Source organism: Pituophis catenifer, unplaced genomic scaffold (genome assembly GCF_029215685.1).
Source record: "Pituophis catenifer annectens isolate HBS135680 unplaced genomic scaffold, rPitCat1.0.hap2 SCAF_3, whole genome shotgun sequence".
NCBI classification, from domain to species: domain Eukaryota; kingdom Metazoa; phylum Chordata; class Lepidosauria; order Squamata; family Colubridae; genus Pituophis; species Pituophis catenifer.
This window is the reverse complement of record NW_027256883.1, coordinates 95765749-95775279: the sequence shown is the minus strand read 5'-3', so window position 1 is coordinate 95775279 and position 9531 is coordinate 95765749.

Sequence of the window (9531 nt, the reverse complement as noted above, 5' to 3'; positions counted from 1 at the left end):
GCTCTCCTCTCCCCTTCTCTCCCTCAGCCTTGCCCCACTGAACCTTATCCTATCCTATTCCCTTTCTCTCCCTCAGCCTTGCCCCACAGAAGCCTCCCCTATCCTATCCCCTGGTTGCTGCTGTGAAAGTAAAACTGAAAGTGAAACTCCTCTGCTTGTGTTTTGCATTTGGAACAGATTTCTTTTCAGGTAGGGAGTGGGAGTAGAACTCCTTGGCATCAGAGCGTGTTAATCATTATATAGATGGAGCTTGGGCCAATTCCTGAGGTTCTGGCTCACGCCTCGACTGGAGACCTAGTGGCCGCCTGGGATAGGGCGGCCGCTGGAGCTCTGGATCGAGTCGTGCCTTTGCGGCCTCTGACCTGGCGCCGATCTCACCTGGCTCCTTGGTTTACTGAGGAGCTGAGGGAGATGAAGCGCCGGAAAAGACGCCTAGAGAGTAGTTGGAGGGCCAGTCGTACTGAATCTGACCGGACACTGGTAAGATCTCATATTAAGAATTACCTAGTGGCAATAAAAGCAGCAAAATGCACTTATCTTGCTGCTCTTATTGCGTCATCAGATAACCGCCCGGCTGCCCTGTTTAGGGTGACCTGCTCCCTGCTCCACCAGGAAGCGAGGGAGGACCCCTTGGAGGGAAGAGCCGAGGATTTTGTTCAGTATCTGTATGACAAAATCACTCAGATTCGGGAAGATCTGGACTCCGACTGGGTAGATCCAGTGGGGATGACGGGGGCAGGTCCTGAGAATGTTATCTGGGATGAGTTTGATTCTGTGACCCAGGACAGGATTCTGGGTAGACTGAATGCGACCACATGTTTGTTGGACCCGTGCCCCTCCTGGTTAGTGCTGGCTTCCCGGGAGGTGACGCGAGGTTGGCTCCAGGGGATTATAAATGCTTCATTGGGCGAGGGTGTCTTTCCCGCCGCCTTGAAAGAGACGGTGGTGAGACCTCTCCTCAAGAAGCCTTCCCTGGACCTGGCAACATTGGCTAACTATTGTCCAGTCTCCAACCTTCGCTTTGTGGCGAAGGTTGTTGAGAGTGTGGTTGCACGACAGCTTCCCCGGTACCTGGATGAAACGACGTATCTAGATCCGTTCCAGTCGGGTTTCAGGCCTGGGTACAGCACGGAAACGGCATTGGTCGCGTTGGTGGATGATCTCTGGAGGGCTCGGGACAGAGGTTGTTCCTCTGTCCTGGTCCTATTAGATCTTTCAGCGGCTTTTGATACCATCGACCATGGTATCATGCTGCACCGGTTGGAAGAGTTGGGGGTGGGAGGCACCGTATTACGGTGGTTCTCCTCCTTTCTCTCTGACCGGTCGCAGTCTGTGTTGACGGGGGGCAGAGGTCGACCCCGAGGCCCCTTATATGTGGGGTGCCACAAGGATCAGTCCTCTCGCCCCTTCTGTTCAACATTTATGTGAAGCCGCTGGGCGAGATCATCCGTGGTTTCGGGGTGGAGTACCATCAGTATGCTGACGACACCCAGCTGTACATCTCCACCCCAGACCACCCCAACGATGCCCTTGAAGTGATGTCCCGGTGCCTGGAGGCCGTACGGATCTGGATGGGGAGAAACAGGCTCAGGCTCAACCCACCCAAGACCAAGTGTCTGTGGTTTCCGACATCCCAATATAGTCAGCTGGTGCCATCGCTGACTATTGGGGGCGAAGCATTGGCCCCCACGGAGAGGGTTCGCAACTTGGGTGTCCTCCTGGATTCACGGCTGTCTTTAGAAGAGCACTTGACGGCTGTGACCGGGAGGATTTTTCATCAGGTCCGCCTGATTCGCCAGTTGCGTCCCTTTCTGGATCGGGACTCGTTACGCACGGTCACTCATGCCCTCGTCACCTCCCGTCTGGACTATTGTAACACTCTCTATATGGGGCTCCCCTTGAGGAGCACTCGGAGGCTCCAACTGGCGCAGAGTGCGGCCGCGCGGGTGGTGATGGGAGTGACGGGGCGCTCCCATGTAATGCCTCTCTTGCGCAAGCGGCACTGGCTCCCGGTGGTCTTCCGAGTGCGCTTCAAGGTTTTGGTTATCACCTTCAGAGCACTCCATGGCTTAGGACCTGGCTATTTACGGGACCGCCTGCTGCCACCAATAGCCTCCCACCGACCAGTACGCTCCCATAGAGAGGGGCTCCTCCGGGTGCCGTCGGCCAAACAATGTCGACTGGCGGCCCCCAGGGGGAGAGCCTTCTCTGTGGGGGCACCGACGATCTGGAACGAGCTCCCCCCGGAGATACGGAGGATTCCGGATCTGCGTACCTTCCGTCACGCACTTAAGACGTTCTTATTCCATCAAGCTGGCCTGACCTAAACTTTTCCTCTTTTTAAATGGAATTTTAAATTTGGTTTTAATTTATTGGGGTTTTAAAATGGTTCAGCCCAATTTATTTAATTAGTTTTATCTCTATTTTAAATTTTGTATCTATATGTTTTATTTTATGGCTGTTCACTGCCCTGAGTCCTTCGGGAGTAGGGCGGTATACAAATTTAATAAAATGAAAATGAAAAATGAAAATGAAAAATAGAAAATACTAATGCTCTGATGGTCATTTTGAAAGATCCTTTCTTAGTGAGCACCTAGAAGCCAAGAGGAACGTGGCAAATTTCAAGTTTGTAGGCTTTACGGTTCTGGAGATTTTGTGATTATGGCGTGAGTGGTTTTATATATATAGATACGGTAGTTTTATTTGGTAAGAGTCCAGGTATTAGGTACAGTCTAAGAATGGCTTTCAATTTTAATTAGATTCTGATTCAAAATCATACAACTTTTCCAATAAAGAATATTATACCTTTGCAGTAACTGATATGTAGAAATGTAGTTGAGGAAATCAGTTTTGTAAATATAATAAAAGTATTGCAGGTTGAAATGAGAATTCAATTTTTACAGTTGGTTTACTCTGTTATGATTTATTTTTCAGAATTGTAATTGCTACAATATTGCTATTAGATACAAAAAAATGATCCACCTGCTCATTACTTCTTCAGCATGTTTTTAGAAAATAAATTATCAGTTTTAACAATCAAAACTGGAGTAATATACTGACATTATCTTGTATCAATATTCTCTAACTAGTTTTGGGCGTTAATGTAATACTCTTCTATTGACATTCCATTGTGGCAAATCTAATACTACATCTAAATTCTAAATCCACATAATCATGTGGTCTTTGTCTTTTTGGTTTTTTAAAATAATATTGCACCACCAATTTATTAAAAAATTGACCTAGCAGATGCTCTAAATTATGTATTAAAAGATTTTAAAATTCAATTGTATCTCTCAGATTTCTTCCTTTTTTCTGCAATTCTTATGATTCTGGGCTATTTATGTGAAGATACTAAAATTAGTCCAATGAACTACACTATTATGAAGTAAGAACCTCAAACATTTTTATCTTTGTGTTATTAATAATAAGATTTTTCAGTCTAAACTAATTGATTCTACAGAGCAAATTTCTTTGTATATTCATAAGAACGAATGTTTAGTAATAATGAAGCAAGAAGGGAAAGGTCTTAGGCATTCTCTTCCAGTATATTTTCCAAATGTTCAATTTAAACCCAGAGTCTACCCATGTGGTGAAGGAGTCAAAAAAGCCTTCAAACATACTTTACTGTAATGTCTATTTTAGGCCAACATTTGTCAGGACCTGTTAATTCCCTGGCCACTTAATTAGTTCTATTTAAACCTCTTGTTCTCAGATTCAAATGACTATTCCTTAAGTGTTGCCAAATTATGTTACATAATATATAAGATGTGCAGTAGTCTGAATGACAAATCTATTACTTACTTGGATAATATCAATTTTATGTATTCAAGTGTTTCACTGATGGGTCATTGACTGCAATCAAGATTCTGATTCCAAATGTTCAATACATTGCTTACTATTGCATGATCTCATATAAATTGTTTATTTCTATTTGTACCAGTCCAAAAATATTTATATTTACTGGAATTCCCATCGCTTCTGTATTAGGGCCATAAGGAGATATGATCCACTCTGTAATCTATTAATCACCTGGCATTATAATACAATATACTTTACAGCCATCAATCCACGTCATTTTTCAACACCTGTAAAATATTACATTTAATCCTTGTTTTACTTTTATTGGACAATTTGTTGTTCATTATGCCAGTCAGTGAATCTCATTTTCAAAATATATTGGAATCATTTGGAAAGAAAGTTCTGGTAAAAAATTAACTTTGATGGCTGCAATTCAAGAAAGTTTATTCCTCCTCTCCCAAAACAACTGCCATTATCTTTTTCCAGCTGTTTAAATAATTATTTTTAAATACATCATTTTATTGTATTTAATTTTTTTCAGAAGTCTTAAAACCATTACTAGATGCAGGTATTGTTTTTCTTCCACTGTTAGTCACAATTATGCCAATATATATGCTATTAACAGTATTGAGTGTTGGTTGAGTGACTGTGAGAATAATTTCATCGGCATATAATTTCAGAAGTTTTATTTTCTTGACATATTTTCATTGTCAATAATTCTAATGCCAGTAAAAAAAAGAGAAGGGGACAATATTGTCTTTTCTCTTTTGTATAATGCATGGTAGTGATAAATAGCCATTTACTATTAACTTGGCATTTTGTCCTTTATAATCTGTATCCCCATAAAAAAAAGCTACATCTTTTTAATGCAAACATAAACCATCCTAAATTGTCATAAGTTTTCTATATAAACAAAGATTGTAGCCACTTTTTTGTTGGTGTGATTTAATCAATAACATTGATTAAACTGATGTTTAATCAACTGATGTTGTCTCTGATGTCTCTTCAGAACAAGTCCAGTCTGATTAGGTTATATCATTTCAATTTAAAAACCATTTATTGTTTTTGAGTATTGCCTTTAAAAAGTTTATAATCTACATTCAGTAAAGAAATTAGGTTGCATGTCTATGGGCAAATCAAGATCTTTTTAAATTTATAGCTAAAAGTATTCCTGAATCTCTTTTATTAGTAGTTTTAACTATGATTACTTAGAAAGTCTTCTGGTATATTGAAGAAATGACATCATATCCCAGACCATAAATTTTTTAAATTGCCTCTTTAGTTTTATCTTAAGTTATGGAATGATTAAAAACATATTTGTGTTGATCTATACATCTTGGAAGTAACATCCTACTCAGCTATTCTTCAGTGTTTTCTGCACTTATAATTCAAAATAATTTAATTTAAAATAGTATATTATTTATTAATAATAAAGCATGTTTGGTTCCATCCCAAATAGAAATAATGACTCACCTCCGTTTTTCTGCCCGTCTGATTTTATCCCATATTTATTGCTTTATAAATAACTCAAGATGGTGAACATACCTAATACAGTACTTCCTCCTCCTCCTATTTTTCCCATAACAACAGCTCTGTGAGGTGGGTTGGACTGAGAGAGAATGGCTGGCCCAAAGTAACCCAGCCTGCTTTCATGTCTAAAGTGGGACTAGATTCACAGTTTCCAGATTTGTAAGACAGCACCTTAATCAGTACACCAAACTGAATAGGCATGCTTCTGATCTTGTTAGCTAAGGAGTGCCAGTTGGCAGGGTCTTGAAGACCTGCCTTAGCACCTGCTTTATGGAACATTCTCCCTCTGGCTTTTTGTAAGTTTTTAAATACCTAGTTTTTGCCTGAGCTTGAAGCCTTGAGTGTATTCAGGACATTGGTTAATTTAGGTAATTTATTCTTGGCTTTGTATTTTAAATTTTGTATTAGTTTTTATTTTTTAAGTTTTGTTCACCACTCAGAATCATTTGGTGAGATATTCAAATTGATTGAATATTTGTTCATTCATTCAATCACTCAATCACTCAATCTCTCTATTCATACCTCCAAAAATTAAGATATCTCCCTCTGCAATTGTAAGAATTAATTGGTTCTTTCATAAGCTTTGTTTTATTAATAACTTGAGAGAATAAGAGTATTTTTTTCAAGTTCAATCTGAAAACATCAAATTTCCTTCTTCATCTTGAATTTGTTCTTCTAGAGCAGGGATATCAAACTGGCAGCCTGTGGGTTGGATGCGTCACATGCAGGCCACACCCACTCCAGCTCCGTGAAGGGAAAGAACATTGCGATACGTCAAGTGACGGCGATGTGACATGCCGAGTTTGACACCCATGTTCTACAGTCTGACAAATTTTTCATATATGTACAGTAGCTGCTCTATTTTCCCCATCTATCTGAGGCCACCCATTTTTGTATATATAATTGTTATTAAATCTTTTAATCAATCAAAAAACCAATGCAAACTAATATAAAGAAGAAGAAATCAAAGGAAAAAAGTGCAAGAAAAGAAAGTTGAAGAAAATCTGAGATCTGAGTAGTTGTGACTAGTGGTGGGTTGCTACTGGTTTGCCTCGGATTAGGCGAACTGGTAGCTGCAATGGAAGGCTCCACCCACCCACCTAGACATCTCTGCACATGCGCAGAAGCTTCTGTGCATGGATAGAAGTGTTGCGCGCGCAAGCACACACCCACAAGCGAACCAGTAGCGGCCAAAATTGAAACCCACTACTGGTTATGAGACAAGCAAATAGGCGAGGAATAATTAAGAACCTGACTAAATATGGTAATACAAAACAATGAATAGGAGCACAAAAATCCAATATTTGTAACAAAGCCCTCTTTTTTTAAGAAAAAGTGAAGGAACCATCATATTCTAGGTTTTGTTAACAGTGCTAATGGTATGAGCAATATGCTTTGAATATTTCAATATCTAGCCTGTAAATATTATCCCTTACTTGCATTTAGCCACATGTTGCAGCTGCCATACATACACTCTCTGTTGTGGTCCACCAGCAGCCTGCGGAGCTGGCAGCAGAGTCGAACAGTGAGAAGGCTGGGGAGGAACATGGGCCAGTCCTGGAATCTGGGGAAGGCTCAGACGAGGGCTCTGCGTCAGAGGCAGAGATGTGACCAGGGCCATCTGGGAGTTTTGTGCGGACTCCAAGTCTCCAGAGTTGGACATCAGAGAGGCAGAGGAACAGGGGGAGCCTGTTCCTAGTGTGTGCATGTACAGAGCTGCCAGAAGGCAAGAACAGTTAAAACAAAAGGGACGACTTGGGAGTAAGGCTTGGAGGCAGGAGTGAAATGCTCCCGGTTCGGACCGGTTTGGGTGAGTAGGTAGCGATGGTGGTGGGCAGTTCGGAGAACCGGTAGGAAAAATCCTTGCCTCCGCCCCCTATGCCCAGCTGAGCCGCGCGATCATCAGAGCCTTTTTTTTCTTTTAAATGGCTCTGAGAGCCCAGCTCTGACGATCTTAGCTGTTGCCTGCTAATCGGTAACAAAAATCCCTCCCCCTCCCCACCTCAGCTTGCTTACCTTAGCTGTTGGTCGCAACGCCTTGCTGTAATCCCTGCAATCCATTGCATCAGCAAGCAACTGAATCTCCCTGCCTGCAATCAAGCAGGCAGAGAGTTGTGGACTTCAACTCCCAGAATTACTCAGCCAGCAAAGCAAAGCTGGCTGAAGAATTCTGGGAGTTGAAGTCTACAAGTCTTAAAGTTGCCAAGGTTGGAGACCCCTGTTCTATTGGGTAAGTTTTTTTCCCCTTTGGGAGCTTTAAAAAAATAGTTAATTGGGGTTTTTTTTAGTTGTTCTTTTTTTAGACCTAGCCATTTAAAGTTTAGGAAGTTTTAAATTTAGCTTTTATATAAAAATTAAAATTAAGATTAAATAAAATAAAATATTTGTGCAGCTTTCTGAGATTTTGTGTGTTTCTGTAGTGTTTCACTTTAATTATACAAACACACAAAATCTCACAAAGCTGTATGTGGAATTTTTTGTGTGTAAAGTGTGAAAGTTGGTTTTTTGGACTTTTTGTGACTGTGTAAGGTTCCTGCTTGATGCAGAGGCCATTTTGGGTCTAGCACAGTTGCTTTTACATTGTGGGTGAGCCAGTTGTGTTGTGTTGTGTTTTGTAGGTTAAAAAAGGGCAAAGAAGTGACATTGACTTGGCCACGCCCACCTGACCAAGCCACGCCCTCCCAGTCACCTTACCACCAAGCCACGCCCACTAATTATGCCACACCCACAGAACCGATAGCAAAAAAATTTAGATTTCACCCAATTTAGATTGCTTGGAGGTGATTGGCCCCTCCCATAAGACATAAAGGAAGAGCAAAGGCACGTGGGCCTTTGCAGGAAGCAACGTTGTGGATGGTGTCAGTTTGTACTTTGAAGCTCGGTTTTTGACTCTGTCTTTCCGTGTGGCCTTGCCAAGATAATTGCCAATTAGGTCTTTGGCAGCATGTCAAAAAAGATAAAGGTGGGTGTTTACCAGCCTTATCTGAAGGACTGTGGCAGACTTCTGTTGGACTATTTATAAACTCTTGGTGATTCAGCATGTGCTGTGAATGAAAGGAATTCACAGTTGTTAAAATTTTAAAAAGGGTTTTTGGGACTAATTGTGTGCTTTTTACTATATCAGGAAGCCTAGGACAGAACACTCTCCTATGCCCATCTCACATAGAAACATAGATAAGTGAAGCCTTTCATGTTTTGGATTTATAGTTCTTTAACCACACTCCGAATATTGACACCAATCCTATAAAGTTTTTCATTGCTAATGGTGTTGAAAGATTGAGAAAAAAATGGGTTGGTTAAAAACTATATAGTAAATCTGATGGGAAAAGCTACAAAAACTTACAGCTTTCTTTAAAAACATGCACATGATTTATCTTAAAACCAATAAGAAATACAGAACCAAATCCAGTTGCAAAGCACCAAATTACTTAAAATTCAAAGCAGATAAGCTGGCAAATGTTATTGCATTGTTTAAATGTATACGTTCCTCGTGTACTGGGAAAAAACCTAGGCCAGTGGTGGCAAACCTTTTATTTACCGAGTGCCAAACAGGAACGCGCTTTGTGTGCTACGCACGCTCATGTGCCATCTGTGGTAATGCGCAGCTCCTTCCCATGTACTGTGCATGCAACTGTACCATCTGCACATGCGCATAGCTTTTGCATGCACCCCCACCATGCACTGCGCATGCAACTGCACCATCTATGTGTGTGCAGCTTTCACGCATGCGTACTAGAGTGCACTGCATGCACAATCTCACCATATGCGCATGCGCAGCTTTTGCACATGCAATGCACGTGCACAAATGCTCTCTGCACATGCATGCACTTCACACCAGTCATCTGACACGCATGCGTAAACACACGTGCATGCGGAGAGCTCCGAAGAGCAGCTGGGTCCCCTGAATTGCGCACATGCGCACCAGAGGCCTGAACACCAGCTGTGGCGCACGCACATGTGCAGTTTCAGGTGAGCTTGGCGACGCTCGCGTGCCCAGAAAAATGGCTCTGCGTGCTACTTCTGGCACACGTGCCATAGGTTCGCCAACACGGACTTAGGCTCTTCCGAATTTTCTCCAAGAGAAAGAAGCATATCTGTTCCAAAACCTTCAAAATCCTTTGTCCTATCAGAATTCCCTGAGCACGTCTCTCATTTCCCACTTCCCACACATACACATTTAAGGACATTTTTTAAAAAAAGGTT